Genomic DNA, 5,000 nt, shown 5'->3' with positions numbered 1-5,000 from the left:
GCATTCATGAAAGGCAGTGATCGCACAACCTTGTGATTCGGATGCCTGTCCATTCTTTTCACATGAGCCATCTTCAGATGGGCCAGAAATAAACCTCAAATTCAAACCTGTTTCAGCTTCAAGTGGGAAGGTTCTAAATTGGCTACCACCATTTTGTTCTCAGGTGGGACCAGAATAGGCTGTATACTAATGCCTATTTGAATATGGCCAAAATCTCATATCTAAGATTTTCATCAGCGTCTGATGAAGTAAGTTGCTGCTTATGAAAGCTTATGCATATCTGTTTTAGTTAGTTGATAAGATGCAAAACTGCCCTTCCTTTTGCCGGATACTCAGAATAATCACTGATTATATCATATTGTTGGGACAATTTTTTACAAGATTTCAACAGCACTGAATCCAGATGCAAATCTAGCTCTTTTAGAGTTTAACCCCAGAGAGCAAACTGTAGAACTAAGCCTAGATTTATTAGGCTCTTCAAGCTGTTTCCTCAGTATCCTTCTCAGTCCTGTCAGTCAGAGCCTGGGCCATCAATGAATTATTAGCAGAATCAGTCCCTGAGAAGTAAAAGACTCCACACCACTTTAATATCCCTATGATCTAGGATCAAATATGGCTAATTCATTTTTTTCTGTTTTTCTCTTTAGTTTGTGGGGGAGGGAGGGTTATGGTAAAGCTATTTTTCCTTTTTCATTTTCTGTAGTAATTCATATTGCTGAAATAGCCCCTTGCTAGAAGAAAGTTCTATTTTCAGTCGGTCACAAAGTGATGTCTTTATTTTTACTTAATATGATTTTTAAGGAAGAAAATAAGAACAAATGTGAATAAGGATAATCTATTCCAAAGATTTTTGTTTATCAATGGACAAATTCTTTTGCTTGAAAGAAACCTGTATAACACCTTGATTGTATTACTACTTTATATTTACTGGCATAAATAAACCTGCAGCTTTGCTGCTAGAAAGGCAGCTGTTTTAAAGATGGCAAAAAGTCAGCTCCTGGATGGTTGGTTTCATTTAACAGGGCTTCACATGAATTTATGAACTGTTCTGTAATGTCTTCTGCCTGCACCGAATGGCAGATTTTAGGCAGAAACCCAATGTATGTTTAACTAATATTAACAAACATAGTATTTACATGGTCTGTGGACCCTATTAGGAACCAAGAATGGTCACTTTCTGAGTTTACTGTTATTAAAGTACTTTCCACAGCAACCAAAATACAGTGTTCCTTGCTCAGAGAAAGCCAGTAGTGTGTGTGTATGTGTGTGTGTGTTTGTGTGTGTGTCCTTTATTTTAAAATGCCTTTAACAAAACTTTTGACAGTTATCTTATTTTCTTCTACTGCAAGGGTGACAATATAGTTTAAGATATTGTTTCCTGACTGTAAAGGTGCCTTGTGGTTTTTTTAAGAATATTTCAGAGGCTAAAGAAATTCTGCTGCAAACACAGAGTACCAGTTCATTTCTTAAGCAATAAATGGCAAGCAGGGTGGTGCTGAATAAGCATGCTTATATGGAATTTCTCGTTGAAAAGCCCACTAGTTAGGCCCTATAACACTTCAGTTGATATTTCTACAGTGCAAACACGATAGTGAAAATTAAGTTGCCGCAGCAAATTCAGTTTAAGAGAAATTTGTTATGAATAAAATGCTGCTGCTGGCCTTAGAACATTGAATTTATCCACCAAATAATATCTTAGAAATACCACTTCAGAAGAAATCAGCTCTAAATAATTGATAAATTTGGTTTGTTTAGAAACCTTTTGACCCCTGTAATAGAAAGTAAAAACACATTTCAGTTATTAAAGTCACATATATTCCCTCTGGTAGGGGAAGCTTTTAATTTTAAGCTGGGCTCTGTTGGGGCCATTTGATAAAGCTTGGAAAAACCTTTTCAACTGCTGCTGGTGGATTTGGGTCAGCTTCCCTTGGGAAAATGGCAAAAGATAAATTTGTAGCTTTTCATAACACATAAGAAAACTTCAGAGATTTTAAACATCAAGACCTATTGGAACTGAAAGACAGACTTTTCTCTTTTGTTTCTCCCCCTCCCCCTTCCTCCTCCTCCTTTTTCTTCTTTTTCTCTCCAAAAGGACTTTAAATTCTCTTGTTGTTGTAATTTTTTTTGAACTATGAGGCTATAGTGTTTTGGCCTCTCTAACTACATAACTAGTGCTCCTTATTTAAAGATTTATTCTTAGATAGAAACAGCCTCAGTGGTGATTTTGTTTCCAAAATCTGCTATTTCAATACAGAGTTTTTAAGCCTAGAAAAACATTTAAAAATATCTCACCACATTTTTAATACCATAGTTAAACTTTGCCTTTTTCAGATTCACAGATTTGCATGTGTTAAAATACAATTTAAGGACATGTTGTCTAAATTATAATAATAACTTATTAATGACAAAAATGCTAAGAGGATCTGAAAAATGCCCCCAGTCTTGCCATAACTTTTTTATATGAAAAAAGAGTGTTGGGATTTGATGCCCATGAAAGATGCCAGAGTAAGATCCCTGAAAACATCTAACAGTTTAGCCATCCACTTGTGCATAAAGTAAATACTGCAAAGGCAACAGCAGTGCATGTGTCCCCCATGCCACCCCATGTATCTTAACTATGTGGGACAACCACTTGTAGTTGAGCTGGTTGTTCAGATGCCATGTCACTTCAGTCTTCAGAACCTGTAAGTGCCAATTCCAGTTTGCTCCATGTAATGTGAATGTGTGTCCATCATGAATTGGACAGAACCCACCAAATTCACTTATCGCCACTAAACAGGTCAGGCAGGAACGACTTGAATTCGTCACCGCATTAGAAGAAGTGGTATAGAAGAGAAAAGGTTGCATATTGTATTGCCAGCTCCAGAAACATTTAATTTCTGTCCTCATCTTCTTAAATAAAACCAAACACCCATCTGCAATTCGAATGTACAGTTGAGCTCATTGATATTAGTACATAAATTGAACCAATGGTGAAGCTGGAGAACTAGATAGATATGATTAAAATAAATGATCTTTGGGGCAGGGGGTTGCAACAGAATTTCATATTAAATATGGAAATATCAATTGTGAAATTACAAAAAAAAGATAAATTCTTGCAAAACAAGTGTGCTACCTTCTACCACTCATCTGACAATTTCCTGTTTTGCTTAAATAGAATGTTTGAGAAGGATGCTGCTTCAAGGTGGTGAAAACAACAGTCTCTTTGTGAAAACAAGGCTTCACTGGGCAGCAAAAGATTTCTTTTTGCCTTTTAATGCTTGGCCGCTATTCCCAATCCAGGTCTTTTTATGGCACAGACTTAGTAGTAAATTATTAAAAGGACCTCTACTGGGTATGCATCTGTGCAAGCAGAAATGATGTGTGTACATGCATGTGTCTTTTCCGGCCGGGTGCAGTTGCTTTGTGTGTATTTTAACAATTCAAGGATTTGCATCATTTTAATCGAATAACAATTGTATTTGAACAGATAGCTGTGTGCGCAAATTTCACCCTACACAAATGGAAATCAACCCTTAAGAATTTGTCTCCTGGAGGGTTTGTATGCATGGAGACGTTTGCATGAAATAAGCTAGGAGGTAACAGTATAGTCCACTCACTACTCCATGGTTACCCTCGATGTGGACATTTTTAGAGCAGAATTTTACTTCCCTTGGCACACCTAAAGGCAGTTTTTAGCTGTACAAGTGGCATTTTTAGCACTAACATGCAAGTAAGTAGAAATTTAACTTCCCCTGCAGTGTGGCCACGTAAGCAAATACAAAGAGACTAGGCATGCACAGTGGGCTACACACTGGCAGAGTAAGTAAATGGCTACATACACACCCCCAAGTGTAAGTCCAGGAAAAAGCGTAGGGTGGAGCAGGATCCTTCCAAGTTTTCACCTCAGTAACTAAGTGATTAGGGGACTCACCCAGGGAGACAAAGACCCCTTCCAAGACAGCTTCGCTCTCAAAGAGCCATACACCATACAGCTTGTCCTCTTCTTCCTGGTCCCACTTATTGCCTCTCTTGGCTGTCAAAATGCACACTGGAGAGGAAATTTGATAGTACCTAACCCATAGCATGGTAGCTAGAGCACTGTACTGACATGTCAGAAAGATGTAGAATCAAATCTCTTCCAGTTGAGGGAGTCTTAGAGCTCTTGTTTTCTGGGCAAGTGCCCTAACCACTCAGCTACTGGGACTAAAACATGGGAGGTCCTACTACAGAGTCTAATACATTCTGGGGTGGGGGTTGTCCAGCTATGCTTTTCAGACCTTTAGAAATAGGTACACATAAAAAAAATTGCATGTACATAGCTGTATATGTACCCAGGCAATGTACAGCCTGCTGTATATGCTCAGTTTATATACACATGCTTCTGCATCCACACTAGAGGGCAAATTGAATCACCTATGTGCCAGAAATGCCACTTACGCAGCTAGAAAATTGTCATTTAAATGCACAGAGGGAAGTGGAATTCCACTCTTAGTGTGCAAGAGATGCAAGATAGCTTACTTTACTGTCATATTTTATACCAAAGGTAGAACATATTACCTGTCATTGACTGTACCTTAAGGCTAAGTACAGACAGTCAAAAAGCCTGAGGCTGAATCAATTCAGTCTTTGCAGGTTAGTCTAAGCTGCAAAGATTAAACTGAGGAACAACTGGACACACATTCACTTTTGTTTCAGGGATTTGCAGCCACATGCCTGCAGTGGCCTATGCTAGAAGCCAAGGGGTTCTACAGTACAGCTCTCTGGCATGTAGCCAGCATGGACTGTGTGTTTGCTTCCTCTTCCTGCTGCCCTCAAGGTCTCAGGGTTTTGCAGTCCAAACTCACAGCAGCAACACTCGGTAAGATTGTTCATCACTTCCTCTTTCTGCTTCCAGGTACCTCTGGGATTTTTAGTCTAAAGTCACAGCCAACAGTAAGTTTAACAGAGCAGGGCAGCTATGTACCCAGGGGAAGAGGGGATTAATCCCCCACCCTGGCCCCAGACCTCCCCACCCCCTC

The 5,000-nt window shown here is 39.0% G+C and overlaps 1 long non-coding RNA gene across 1 annotated transcript in view; it reads right to left on the bottom strand.

Moving 5' to 3' along the window:
* LOC109303397 overlaps window positions 1-4,175 on the bottom strand; it is an 18,201-nt gene extending 14,026 nt beyond the window's left edge. The window contains exon 1 of the long non-coding RNA XR_002099092.1: window positions 3,914-4,175. This is a non-coding gene — a long non-coding RNA (uncharacterized LOC109303397). The remainder of the gene's footprint in view (window positions 1-3,913) is intronic.
* Between the last annotated feature and the right edge of the window lie 825 nt (window positions 4,176-5,000).

This window comes from Gavialis gangeticus, unplaced genomic scaffold (assembly GCF_001723915.1).
Source record: "Gavialis gangeticus isolate Ggan-Ray unplaced genomic scaffold, GavGan_comp1, whole genome shotgun sequence".
Classification (NCBI taxonomy): Eukaryota; Metazoa; Chordata; order Crocodylia; family Gavialidae; genus Gavialis; species Gavialis gangeticus.
Note: the sequence above shows the minus strand (reverse complement) of the source record. Positions and strands in the feature narration are given on the sequence as shown.